Raw genomic sequence first — 15499 nt, 5'->3', positions numbered from 1 at the left:
GGAACTGAAGGCGTTGATGGTTTTTGCCAGTTACCTCATGAGGACTTGCAACATATAATGTACCTGTAAAGAATATAAACCACTGGCATGATTGATGTGTGTTGACCTTTGAAGAAGAGCCACATTGATTCCATCTGGATACAAATAGGTATTGTTATTAGTGCTGAATTTATCTGAGCTTGATCTGAAATAATAACTGAAATGATGAGTTCCTTCTATGATGCTCCTCTGCTGTATAAATTCTGTATAAAGTATTTTAAGTACATCTTTGTAGATAGCCTCTACTTAATGCTACACTTAGAGGTCATGGGACAAATGTGTCATAATTTTGAGAAAAACAATAAATATGGTTGAGTAACTGGTTTTTTTTTTTTTACCAGTGAGCCAGTTATTACAATTGTACAGATAATTTTTTTCTATTATCATATCTTACACTTAACAATTACCTGTGTACATGTCATATATTTATTCAGCACCCTGTTGCACACCATAAGTTCTCAATATATATTTTGTCTTTGCTTTTAGTTTTTGGACTATATATATAGTCCAATATATCCTATGGAATTGAAGTTATACATGACTGTCAGCCACTCTTTGGGTTCTATAAACTGATCTGGCTTCTCTATAAGAGAGATAATAAATCACTGAGCTGTCTCTCTATCCTCCACAATATACATTTGTCTAATAATTCATGACTTCGCAAATAACCCACACAGTCAGGTAACAATAACATAGGATATTCAGTTTATTAGTTTTTTTAACAATTAGTTATTTATCATTCTTAAGTCAAAAGAAAGAAAGAAGGAAAGGAAGGAAGTAATAAAAAAGAAAGAAAGAGAGTGAGAGAGAGAGAGAGAGAGAGAAAGAAAGAAAGAAAGAAAGAAAGAAAGAAAGAAAGAAAGAAAGAAAGAAAGAAGGGAGAGAGGTAAGATGAGGGAGGAAGGGAGTGAGGGAGGGAGGGAGGGAGGGAGGGAGGGAGGGAGGGAGGGAGAGGTAGGGAGGATAGAAGGAAGGACTAAATCTACAATGAAACATTGTCTTCTAGTTACAAGACAGCTACACAAATGAACTCACAGTAGTTGCAACAATGTGTACAAGACCTGGACATTCTCAAGCCATCTCAAGCCCTAATGGAGAGAGGATGGTAGGCCTGAAGTTTTACATGCCTAGCCAAGTATCCAATGAGAATCAGTTTCTTTAAGTGTGTAGCCCTTGCCAAGTCAACTACACTTAAGTGAAATGCCATATATCAAAGAATACATGGGCTGCACAAACTGGACTTGAGTGTTTTCTTGTTGCTGTTGCTGTTGCTGTTGTTGTTGTTGTTTAGAAAGGATACAAATTTGAGTGGAAAGATAAGGAAGGGCAGATATGGAAGGAGCTTTAGGGTGACAATGAGCAAAACACACTGTATAATGTTCTTGGAGAACTCTTACATTGTTAAGACTATATAGTAGTCAATTCCATTTCTATACTTTTTAGCATAATCTAACGCATGAACTTCAGCTGACAGTTGGTTCGTGTTTTATATCCTGTTCATTGCAAGCTCCCTAAAAGGTAATATCCAAAAATATACAATTCAATAAAAGATGTGTGAAAAATAAAAGGCACTTGACTCTGGTGTTTACTTCGTGATGGAATATTCTCATTTCACACTTCTAAAGCAGATTCCAGTTTTCTAAATGTTGCATTCCCAAAATAACCACATAAACAATGAAATGTAGATGACAAATGTACAGCCTTCAAGTGGAAAGAAACTAAAAAAAAATAATAATCCCCAGAATTCTAATGTTTAGAGATAAAAAGAACTGAACTCTGAGCTTACAGAAACATATTACTTCTTATAAGTTCTTCTAGTGTTCCATCATGTGCTGCTGTTCAATATATGTGGATTTTCTTAAAGCAAAGACTTACCATGAATGTGATGAAATGAATACACAGATTTAATGTCACCAGATTTGAAATGGCATAAAGCAAAACATTTTAGTTCTTCAAGACATTTGTTCCATATGGAAAAGGGGAGTGGGGATCAGAATACTGTGCAGCTGCATCACACACACACACACACACACACACACACACACACACACACACACACACACACAAACTTACAAACACTAAGGCTGTGCTTTTACCACAAATGAAAGAAAAGCTATTTCTAGGTGCATAAGTACAAACCTGTGCAGAATAGGTGTTTTTACTTGGCTATCTTCATTTTGTTTTCTGGATACAATCTCTTCTATTCTCTGATGACATAGAGTGCCAGGCTCAATAGTTCACACCAATATTGTCTCTTTCAAGCTCTGCTCTATAATTTATATTACCTTTTCTCAGTATACCCACATATTTTGGAAAAGCCTTAAAAAGACTGACCAGGAGTCATTTGGCATAGCCAAGTGGAACAAAATTGAAACACTTTTATCTGAATGCTCCAGAATGGTGGCATTAGCAGGAATTACAAGACTGAAATTATTGGCATATGACATATCCATTTAGAGGATATTCCTCCATTTTATATGCAAACTTTTATCTCTTCACAGTTTTGCTAGTATTGCATATGAACATTTAAAATATTTTCCTCTTGATAATAAATTAATATTCCACAATTTTGAAATTTTGAGGAGCTTTTGAAAGTTTTTCAACAGTTCTAATTTCCAAATTAAACCAAAGTTCTTGGTGCTATTTAATGGCATGAAAACTTCCCAAGGAAGATTCTTGAAATTTTGTAATACTTGTGTAGGGTCATCATGAACACAGGGGTCATAGTTAAAAGATTATATTTTGAGGAAAGAAAAGCACATAACTGAGATTCTGGACTCACCAAACATAATTCACCACCTTTTGAAGTTCAGTCAAGATTTGGGCTGAGAATATAAGTTCAATTTAACCCAACAGCCCTGACAATAAATTAAAGCATTAGTAATTTAAATTGACTAGCAAAAAATAAAGCATATGCAAAAAAAGATAGCATAAGTTTCACCACAGAATCATTACTATATCATCTGTCTATAAGGTCAGCAACATGCCTTTGGCAGTAATGGACACTAATATGTCCTTTTAAAAAGTTGTTTAAAGGTCTATTTCTATTGGATCCTGATAGGTAGTGGTTTTCATAAACAGAGATATACTTAGAGAGCTGTAGTCTTCTCTTTGTTTAACATCTATCTAACAGATATAGTTGGGTGATGAGACTTTGAGAATATACATGGATTTTCTTTAAAAAAAAAAATAAAAAGCTTAACCATGAATGTAATGAAATGAATTAATGAATTTAATATCACCAGATTTGAAATGGCATAAAGCAAAACATTTTAGTTCCTCAAGATATTTGTTCCATACACACACACACACACACACACACTCACACACACACACCATACACACACACACACACACACACACACACACTCACACACACACACCATACACACACACACACACACACTCAGGCTGTGCTTTTACCACAAATGAAAGAAAAGCTATTTCCAGATACATATGTGCAAACCTATGCAAAATGGGTGTTTTTACTTGGCTGTCTTCATTTAGTCTTCTGAATACAGTCTCTTCCATTCTCTGATGACAGAGTGCCTGGCTCAATGATTCACATGTAGCCTGTGTCTATTTACACATAAACAAAACTGAGAAAGCCATAGTAATGGCTATTGAAAGTTGTCCTGCCACTCAGGTCTTCCACATAATTCAGAAAAAGCAGGTGTCACCTCTTCATAGGCCTAGAAGTTTGGCCTGTAATGGATCTAGATGACACCATCAATGAACACAGACGTTCTTTAAAAGATGATTTATGTTTTGCCTTCAACTTGGTAACATCAAAGACATCAACTAAAGAACACAAAAGACCATGTGCCTCTTGCCTTGTCTCCAAGGTATCAATTGGTTAACAATGCACAGCACACTTAAGTCTGTTTTTCATATTATTTTCAAGAAACAGTTATAATGTGTCTGTCTCCAAAACAAGTGAAGTAACAATGATGATAAAGATATCATTCCATTTTCTTACATTAAACACCAACAAGAAGAAATAAATGTGATATAAAATTGTTCTTACCTATGGCATACCTGCTTATAAATATGATCCGTCTGCTGCCAGAAAGGATATTAATAGATTACTTCAGGGTAGAGCCTTCCTGAGTCATCCAGGTTGCAATCAAACAAAAGACTTCTTTGAAATAGCTCCTTTCACAAACAGAAAATCTAGAGCAAAATATGTTTTTGATTTGAGTATATAGATATTTTCAAAACTTCTCCAAATGCATTAAAATGAGACATTTTTGTTGGTAAAATAGCTTTATCACTACCCAATAAAAACATAAACATAGATAATAGCAAACTGCATGTCAGAGTCAATGGCTACTCCTGGTTTGGATTAGCGCTCAGTGTGTTATTAACAATGTTTATGTTGGCTTTAATACAGAAGAAAAATAACAAAAGGATGCTAAGCAATTCATAAAAGGACTGTGCGAAATTGTAAAAGAAAATAAGGGCGGGTGGAGGGGGTAATGTTGAGATTTCTAAGAAGATGTTTTTTATGATAAAATGCTTTATTTAAGGACTTTTTTCATGATAAAATACTCTATACAAATACTTTTCTCTGTATCTGCAAGTGATTGGACAGGAGTGTCAAAATATAAGAGTAAAGGGAAATGATGAGAGAGAAAACACCTCAATGATTCCCAACTATAAATTGAAGCCACCACCATCTGTTCTAGAAGTATACTGCAAGCACAACCATGTAAATTCAACCTTCTGGATCCATCGCTGGTTGATGTTGTTTGTTTGTATATGGTTTCCAAGCTGGCCATTTTGTATTGAATAAGCAAAAAATGTAGGCTAATTCCTGGGAGAGGCTAATTCTCCCTCTCCTAGTAGTCATTACTTTTTTGTAGTTCATTATCTAGGAGAAAAGCTCTGAGAAAATTTTTACCTTTTGTCTTACCATGTAATAATAATGAATAGAAGGAGGAGGAGGAGGAGGAGGAGGAGGAGGAGGAGGAGGAGGAGGAGGAGGGGAAGGAGAAGGAGCAGCTATTAATTGAGACTACATGGAGACATGGGAGGGGATGAGGGAGGAGACCTGGGAGGGGTTGGAAAGCCGAAAGTGTTGTAATTCTAAAAATGCGAAAAAATACAGACATTTAAAAACAATAAAAAATGACATGACCGAGAATAATTGTATAGAAGCAAAGATAAAGTCATTGTGTTACTTAAAAATAAATTTAGTCAGGCATGAAGAAATGATTCAGGTGCTTGCAGTCAAGCCATAGTTCAATCCCTGATGTATGTCCTCAATATATGCTTGTAAGAGAGCACTGACTTCAATTATTTTCTGATATCCACATGTTCTCTCTCTCTCTCTCTCTCTCTCTCTCTCTCTCTCTCTCTCTCTCTCTCTCTCTCTCTCTCATTCTCTCTCTCTCTCTCTCTCTCTCTCTCTCTCTCTCTCTCTCTCTCTCACACACACACACACACACACAAACACCATATTCAAAAATACATGAATATAATTGATTAGGTATATATTATGATTGATCATCTATCTTTCTATCATCTACGTATATCTATCATCTACTTATCTATCCATCAACACACACATTTTCAAATTGATATGAAAGAAGATTTTACAGAAAAAATATTTAAAGAAATAACACCCAAAATTTTCCACATTTGATAAAAAGTATAAATCCACAGACAGATGAAGCTAAATAAATCCTAATGGGAGATGAAAATGATTATGCCAAAGTCTTTCCAATAAAATCTCTTAAAATTACTGACAAAGAGAAAAGTCTCAAAGACATTCAGAGAAAATAGACACACTACATTGAAGAGGAATAAAGATAATGATGACATATTTCTTTTTGGAAATAATTCAAGCTAATAAATATGCCAGTGATGTAGCATGTTGAAAATCCTGAGACAAAATGCTGTCAATATAAAATTTGTCAGCTATGAAAAATTATATTTAAAAGCAAAGTTACAGACAGGAAGAAGTCAATAGAAACTGTCACCAGAAAACTGCCACAGAAAGAGAGAGAGAGAGGTAACAAGCACACTCCAGGCACAGGGCAAATGAAACCAGACATAAAGATCTACCCCAAGCCCACCACAACTGGGAATAGTAAGTATTAAGTGGGTAGTTTTCTAAACCTGTTAAACATACTTCTTTGACCTCTCCTGTTTAAAGTTTAACCCAAGTTTCTCATACCCCAGGCAAACACTACTATAGAACCTAGGTCATACCTTCCCAACCTTTCCCCTACTTTTTATATTCAAAGGGGGTGAGCTAAATTGTCTGTGCTGATCTTGAACTGGCCTGGTATTTCCAGGTGTCTTGCAGAAGATCCTCTTACCTCAGACTCCATGTCTGGCATACCAGCATTTGCCAAGGGGAGGGTCTCAGTTATAAGATACTTGGGCATTTACAATGAGCTATCATAGCAATCATAACATGTGTAATTAAAGTTCCTGATGATAATGTCTGAAAGACTACAAATGGGAGGAAATGAAAATAAGATTCCAATGCTGTACGTGAACTGATACATCATTTGAAATTAGGCTCCGATAAGTTAAAGACGCCTACCACAAACCCTAAGGCAACAAATAAAATGACAAAAATAATTATAGCCAGTATAGCATCAAATAAATTACAGCAGAAAAAAATTCAAAATAGCAGAGACCAAGTAGAAAAGATAAACAGTGGGTCAGTTGGAAAAGAAATAGGAAGATAGTAGGTGAGCTGCTGCTATCAACTCTACAGTCACAGGAAACATAGGTGGTTGTTTTTGATTTTCAAGTTCATGATTGAATTAAGAAATCCTTACGGGGTCAGTGAAGTATACTCTGCATGAGTCTGCAATTGTTTCCAGAGACAACCAGACTGTGAATGACCTAATCAGAACTCCAATCCAATTAAAATATGGTAGCACATTATTTAGATCTGCATGGTGGGTCTGATAGGAGGAAATAGGTCACCAGAGCTATGCCTTGGGGTAGTATCTCTTGTTTTTGTCTTTTTCTTGTATGCCTCCCTATTATAGTAATTATGTAATCTCGCTTGGGAGTTTAAAGCCTTTAAAGCACTAGAGATGGGCAGATATCTACCCTCTAAGCTATGCGTATCTACTTCCTTATCAATAACCCCAAGATATGACTCGCCATGTTCCATCTGGATGGCTCTTATTCTGACAGGCCAGTCCTCATGACCAATTCTCACAATCGTTTACCCCATGGTAACTTCTCTCTCCATCTTCTCCCTTTTCTCCCTCCAAATCCTCCTCAGACCTCAAGCCCAGGAAGGGAAACTCCACCTACTTCTCTTCTGCCCAGCTATAGCCTATCAGCATTTTTATTCAACCTAGGAACAAGGTCACATAACTTGGTGTACATGAGGATTCTCTTGTCCCTGAGGCAACCAGATATTGGGGGCCAGTATTATCATTACAATATATAGAAAATGACCAAACCTCAACACCTCCCTTTTTCATCTCCCTGTCACTAACAAGAGGAGGGCAGCCTACATGCTTCTACCACAGTGATAATCTGTCTGAGTACATCTACCCAACCAACTATGCACCAAATTCCCTGAAGCCATGAACCAAAAGAATCCTTCCATGTTCAGCTCAGGTATTTGTTCACAGTTACAAAAAAAAAAATGTATTTGGGATTATATCAACTTGAAAGAGCTTTCTAAAATGAAGTATTTCTGAAGTATCATGGGCCACCTTTCCACTACATAGGATAAATAGTTGTTAGCCACAAAGGCCTCTAGATGAGTAAAGTACAAAAGATTGAAAAAAGCTACAGCATGGTGCTAGAAATAAGCCCTGTGGTATCTCTATTAATATCTGACCAAGAAGTCTGAGCACAGACTATCCTGAGGCTATATAATATCATTTTATAATGATAAAGTCATCAATCTGTCAAAAAAAATACATGACAACCACAGGGTTTATGTAGCTAATAAAACAAAGTATCAAAGCCCACTCAAGAAGAAACAAGACCCATAAATAGCCCTCTATCTATGAAGTAAATTGAATTTGCAATTTAAAACCTGTCCACACAAACATGCATGGACATGTGCACACAAGTATGCGTGTAGATTTATGTATTTTCACTAGAAATTTACAAAATATTTTATAAAGATGGAATCTTATGAGTTCTACCAAATCCAATCAGAAAGGGATAAGGAATGAATCCTCTCATTTTCATTTTCAGAGGCTGGTAGTTTTCTGAAGTTAAAAAGCGTTCAAAGAAATTATGAGAATATTAAAGCACAGAACAATCAATGTGAGAGGTAACAGAATAGATCCAAACCAATGTAGGCTTGATGTAATATTCAAAGTAAATCAATCAGCAACAGCACAGTGTGTGTTTGTGTGTTTCACTAAATTATTTAACATCTTGATAAAGCAGAAAATAGAGATTATATTAATTTAGTTTCAGAGGTTCTCAGGCTAAGTATAATGAAATTGCCACATTTATGAATATAGAATTAGCATCAGAAATTCATGAAAAGCTTGGGAGACCAGACTGGGGGTGGGGGAAAGTAGGACAGAGTGTCAATAACGGCCCTGCGACATACACTAGCTGCCCAAAGTCACTCCCTCCAATTTTCTTCCAGACTCACTAAAATTTGATATCCTTCTATCAAACAACTGCTTCACTAGGGTGAATCATGCTCTTCTTATTGAAGAAATTCCTTCTCTTCTTCTAAACAAGGTTGCTCCCCTACATCATCTTCATTAGGAATGATTTTATCTTGGGTATTTGAGAGGCTGCTCAAACTCAACCATTCTCCTGTTTTCTTAATCTCAGGAAAGAGTGCCATTGCTGACCTGGGGACCCAAGCCAAGAAAAATGTCTTCGTTCTGCACATTTGACAATCTCTAATTCACATGTGCTGCAGTTCCTACATGCCCTAGCAGTTTCATGCTACAGACATGACATGAACTGGTATCTCTTTAGTGGTGGATATTACTCATTCTCGGAAAAGCAGTTTGCTCTGACTTTCACAGCATGATATTCTATAAGGGGCCCTCTTCAAATCCACTTTTGAGAAACCTTTCCTAACCACCTCCCAAGTGTTGATTTTTTAGGCCATCTGCTCTCTGCATTTTTACATATACTCTGGCTGAACACTAACTCATATGCCTTCTATTAAAACTTTTGTTCCAAAATCTATATTTAAAATTTTCTGCCGAATTCCAAAGCTTCAGCCCACAACTGCCTGTAGCATCCACAATGAGAGGCAGAAAGCAATATAGCTGGGCATGCAAAATTATTATTTCAATTTATTTTATGTTTAATTTATTTATTTTCGGTGTTTTCTATGCATGTATGTCTGTGCTCCACATGTATGCCTGGGGCCCTTGTAGGACAGCAAATGACATCAGATACCCTGGGAATAGAATTACAGACAGTTGTGAGGTGCTATAGGGCTTCTGAGAATTGAACTTAGGTCCTCTGGAAAAGCAGCCAGTGCTCCTAATTGCTGTTCTATCTCTCTGGCAAGAGTCTTAATAAAATAATTTTTACTTCAAATTTCTATACATATTCAGAATATCAATTAAATAATGTAGAAATAGAATAGGGCATTTTCAGATTTATAAAATCTCTAAGATCTATCATTCAGATCTCCTTTTCAAGGAAGTTACTCAAGGATGTGAACCACAAAGTAAGGAAGTCATCAAAAAATGCATGGAAGCTGTACCTGGAGGCTCCACCCAAAACTGCAAAGGAAATCCTGCAGTTGCTTGGATCACAATGTGACATCTGCGAGCAAACACAGAGAGATACCAATCCATTCTGAAGCAATGGGCTCAGGACTGAGCAAAAGATGGCCTCCAGGAGAAAAAAAAAAAATCAAACGGAATGACATTACATAAAGTTGTTATAAACCTGTAAAGTTGGTGACCTCTGGCAAGACAACGAATTCAACAACAAACCGGGTTCTAACTTCAACCTAATTGAAATTTGTATAAGAAAAATGAGTTATGGCTCAGTAATCGACTAAGTAAAAATCAGTGTCCTCAAAGCTTTAATCATTATGCACAGATTGCTAGTCTACCCTGGCAAAGAACATGTCAAAGTGAGGAAGACTAAACTGGAGTGCTCAGGTCTTGTCATTTCTTCAGATAAAAGTGCAGTTGGTGAACTTCTTAAATAAATAGATGGCGGGATGAGAATACTAGTCGAAGAAATGAACTCAGGTGCCAGAGAAATAAGCAATGGTTGTATTCGTTTGGATCTAACGATTTAAAAGTCGAGGATGGAGTGATGGTACAGTACAAGCCTGGATCTTAAAAGCCAGTGTGGTAAGTCATGAGAACACTGGTTAAGTTATCATTGAGGACAGTTGGAAGGTAGGCTGGGGGCAGAACGCAGTGATAGCATTTGCCTCTTATGTATGAAGCATGGGGTTTAATCCCCAATACAGAAATAAATTGAAGTTATTTGAAACGGAATAAAACCAAAATTGACACTTAGGATTAATAATAGCAACGACAATGGCATTTTATTGCACCACAATTTAATTTCCAAATGAGAGCTTCAGACCCTTTGCACGGGGGAATTTGTTTCTTTTTATAACCTTGTTCGAATTTGCTTTCTGTTGCTGTGATGAACAAAGGGATGAAAACCAACCTAGAAACAATAGCATTTATTTTACTTTACATTTTCTAGTCCATCATTGTGGGAAGCCAAGATGAAAACTTTAATTTTTTTTTCTCTTACCTGGCCCCTGCTCCCAGAATGACTACGACTCTGAGAGTAATTACTTATTATTAAATGCCTAGGCCGTAAACTTTGGCTCATTCCCAGACTAGCATATAAATTACTTAACCCATTTAGACTATTCTATGTCTTCCACATGGTTAGTTACCTCTCCTTCAGTCCCAGCTCTCTTCTTCCTTCATGTCTTTTTCAGTGTCTCCCTTGAATCTCTCCTTGGGTCTCTCCCTGAGTCTCCTTTTAGTCTCTCACTACTTCCCAGAATTCTCTCTTTCTGACAGTGTCCCACCTCATATTTCCTGCCTCAGTTCATTGGTTGTTGGCTTTTTTATTGACAGGTGATGATTATAAGAGATTCTCTGTACAAGAAACTCAAGACAGAAACTGAAGCAGACGCCATGAGAGAACACTGTTTTCTGGCTTTCTTATCTTGTCTTGATTGACTAACTTTGTTAAACATATCTGCCCAGGGATTTCCCTGCCCACAGTGGGCAATCCACATCTACCACCAACCAAGAAAATGTTCTATGCACATGTCAATCTGATGGAGACCACTCCTTAGTTGGGAGTCCATCTTTTCAGGTTTGTCTAGGTTCCTGTCATGTTGACAAAAACCAAGACAAACCTGAAACATCTTGTTACAACACCAAAACTTTGCTGAGCCCTGCACAAGTATTGAGCACTTTTATCAAGATCCAATCATATGTGGCAAGGACAGACTTATTTATGAGAAGTCCAGGGGCAAAGTGACCCACCAGGAAAAGACATGGACCGTGGAAGACGTGCAGCTCAAAAAATAAGAAAGTGGTTTAAGAGTCCTTCATCAAATGCTCGAAACCTCTCAACTTCACCATCTCCACTGTAGTAGTATCTAGAAGGATCACTCTAGGCAAGATCAGCCTTCCAGCAGATCCCTGTGAGTGAGGGGATAAAAGAAGAGAGCATGAAAGAAAGAGGCCTATGGACCGGATCTCCATTCTCAGATAAATTCCCTCTTCCTCTCTACTTAGCTATGTCAGTCTTTCATTTCACAAATTTTCTACAGGTCATCAGGGATACTGTCAGTCTCCTTCATGAGTATCTGCTGATATTTTATAAGAATTTTTATTTATTATAAATAATAAATAAAAAAATTATACACTCCCCAGAGATTTACTCTAATCAAGCAAGCATATCAGAGAGGAGGTTGCTGGGGCCTGCAGCTCACTGTACTTTGAAACCTGTGTCCTAGATCTGCCTATATGTCGATGGACAGGGCAGTTTGTGAAAGGAAATGTATCAGCTCAGGTCACCCCAAGACCAAGTTCTCAGCCAAAGGACATTCATCTTCCTCAGAAAGACAATGGTCAGAGAATAAGAGACAAAGACAGGAAATAAGTGGATGGGGGTGGGAATGGAAGGAGGGAAAGGGCAAAGGGACATTTGTCCTGGAAAGGGATAAAGGACTGCCTCAGATAGAGAGGAGATAGATGTGGCCCATAGGCAAATGGCAGTTTATAAATATAAAGGGGGAAACCCCGCATTAGGATGAGGTATTTAATTTTAATTGGGCACATGAATTGGGTGAGCCAAAAGGAGTCTTTGATTCAATACTTGAGAGCTGGAATATGGTAGCCATCCTCAGAAGGAGGAAGTGGTCAAATAGGGGAACAGACCATGGTGGCTAGCTTTAGGAATGTAGTTTAATGGGTTTTAGCAAGGCAGGGGAATGGAGGAGAAGCACAAGGCCTGCCAGAGCAATGTTTACCATGCTCGTGCTAGATAGAGTCCCTATGAAAAATTTTGCTTCATAAGTAATCTTAGAATTTTCTAAATTGCTTGAGAGTTTCACACATTTATGTAGTGAACTTTAGGTATTACCACACCCTGTTTCCTTCCCTTTTGTCCCATTGGCTTTCCCATAGGATCCCTCTTCTCAACAAGCCCCGCCTTCCACCTCTCAAGTCTTCTTTTTGCATATGGCTACTGTATTGAGTAAGAATTACTTCGGGACACTGGGTGGGAGGTTCTTCAGTGGAACTAGCTCTATTACTCAATTATCAGTGGCCACACTGCTCAAGAAACTTGACATCCTTTCCCCTAACAACCAATAGAGCCACTAGGAAGAGTGAGAGTGAGGCTCATTCTCTCTCTCTCTCTATATATATATATATATAGAGAGAGAGATAGATAGATAGATAGATAGATAGATATACATATATATATACATATATACATATATGTATATATACATAGATATAGATATAGATATAGATATAGATATAGATATAGATATAGATATAGATATAGATATAGATATAGATATATCCACAGCTGCTGTGAGTCCTGAGTGTAGTCGCTATGCCAAGTCCAGAAGGCAGGGTTGTTTGTTTGTTATGTTTGTTTGTTTTGTTCTGTGTTTTTAAATATAAATATAAGCAATCTTGATGGAGCCAGAGATACACCATAAGGTTCTTTCTATCATTATGCGAACTCAAGGCAAAGCAGGTCATGGGAGTAATGGCACCGTCAGTAGTTTCTGCTTCAGGACAACTGATGCCATAATGCTCCTTCAGAGATGAGAGTTAACTGTTTAGAACCCATTCTTCTCCAATAAAACGAGGCTATCTCTAGCTGTGCGACACATTCTCCTTTCTTTCAGCGTTTCCCATCTGGAAATATGAGAGAAGACTGGAGCTTCAGAGGGTCCTGATGTTCCTGCAAGCACTAGAGTACACCTCTGCTTTGCTGGGGACCTGCATGGAGCGGGGGCTGGAGTCAGCTCACTGCCAGCGCCCTGCAAAAGCAGCATATTCTCTCCGGAGGACCATTTGTCTTGAAGCACTGAGCAAATCTTTCAACATCTGTGTGTCAATGACAGATTTTCGGTGTCACCTTATATTAGAAAATAGAACCAGCTAAGGAGCTTCCCTGCCTTAAAGTACGGGAGGGCTGTTAAGGGTCAGAAGGTCTCTTCCTGTCTCCGTTAAATCCAAGATTATTCTGATAACACACACACACACAAGGTGTTCACAAAGTCAGATCGTGGGGTACTTAACATGTGGAGCACAGGTAAAGCATTTCTTTGCATTTAAATTTCACACACACACACACACACACACAAATTCTGAATTCTCTGGAATTCAGTGGAAGAGAGTGGTTATCAGTTGACAAATCAAGGTTAAAAATTTAGAAATCTAGATGAGATTCAACCTTATTGAAGAAACAGTGAGGCAAATCTAGGCACAGAGAATATTTTCCAGAAAAAAAAAAAAAATATATATATATATATATATATATATGTGTGTGTGTGTGTGTGTGTGTGTGTGTGTGTGTGTGTGTGTGTGTATGGGACACACACACACACTTTCCAATGTCCAGGACCAGTGTCCTAGGAGCTCATAGAAGATACCATAAATACTGATGACTTGGCAGCAAAAGCAGCCCCCAGTGGCCTCTTCAGGCTCCAGGTAACTTCTCATCTCCATTGTGAGCCACCTTTGTCCTCATTCATTCAATTAATAGGTCTTAAGAAGTCTTCTTCCCTTGCTTCCACAGTCGGTGGCATTTCGACCTTCAGTGAGTCATGAGTTAACCAAGAAAGAATTAAACTCAGAGTTCGGTAACTGTTACATTGATAGTGTTGTGTTATTTAAATAAATTAACAAGGAGTTTGTATTATAGATCGTGGGAGTTGCCTCCAAACAAGTACGCAGGTGACAGACTGGCAAAATCCTATTCTTTATTATAAGATAAAAACAAAAATAGATTTTGTTGTGGCTGTAGATGGATGAAAATGAAATTAAAATAAGTGACTTAGCTGGCTGTCCTAGTTAGCTGTCTGTTGCTATGATATGATCACGACAGAAAGCAATTTGGGGAGTAAGCGGCTTATTTCAGCTTGTAGGTTAAGCAACCGTCATCAGAGGAAGCCAGTGCAGGAGGAACCTGAAGGCAGGAACTGAAGCAAAGACTGTAGAGGAATGCTGTTCACTGGCCTGCTCTCCTTGGCATGCTCAGCTACTTTTTCTTTTCCTTTCCTTTCTTTTTTCTTATCTCTCTCTCTCTATTTCCTCTTTTTGAATATTTTAAAAATTTATGTATTCACTTTACATCCCAATGTCAGCCTCCCTTCTCTTCCCAGTACCCTCTCACACAGATCTCCCCCACTGCCCTCCCCTTCTCTTCTGAGAAAGGAGGCTCTCCTCTGGTTATCCCCCACCCCAATCCTCCCCACCTCATGCACATCATGTCACTGGAGGACTAGGCACATCCTCTCTATTGAAGCCAGACAAGGGGGCTTTGCTAGGGGGACAAGATCCACAGGCAGGCAACAGATGCAAAGACAGTCCCTGCTCCAGTTGTTGGGGATCTGAGTGAAGACAGAGCTGCACCTCTGCTACCTATCCAAACCAAGCTGACCTGCAGTAGGTCGGCAACACCCCAGGGTGGGCTGCACCCTCATATATAAGTTTATAATTAAGAAAGGTGCTATGGGCATGCTACTGTCCAATCTCCTTGAGGAAATTCTTTAATTGAAGATCCTCCTTCACAGGTGGTTGTAGTTTGTGTTACATTTATAAAAGCTAATCAGCATACTGGGCATGGAGTCTCATGCCTACAATCTCAAAACTCAGGAGGTGGAGGCAGAAGGCTTAAGAGTCTAAGGCCATCTTCAACTACGGAGACCCTTTGAATCTAGCCTGGTCTAAGTGAAATGCTGAGAGAAAGAGTGAGCAGGAAAGGAAGGGAGATTGTAAAGCAGCAATCTTATGTA

This window comes from Arvicanthis niloticus, chromosome 17 (assembly GCF_011762505.2).
Source record: "Arvicanthis niloticus isolate mArvNil1 chromosome 17, mArvNil1.pat.X, whole genome shotgun sequence".
Lineage (NCBI taxonomy): Eukaryota > Metazoa > Chordata > Mammalia > Rodentia > Muridae > Arvicanthis > Arvicanthis niloticus.
The sequence above is the reverse complement of the archived record's forward strand: the minus strand, read 5'-3'. Positions refer to the sequence as shown.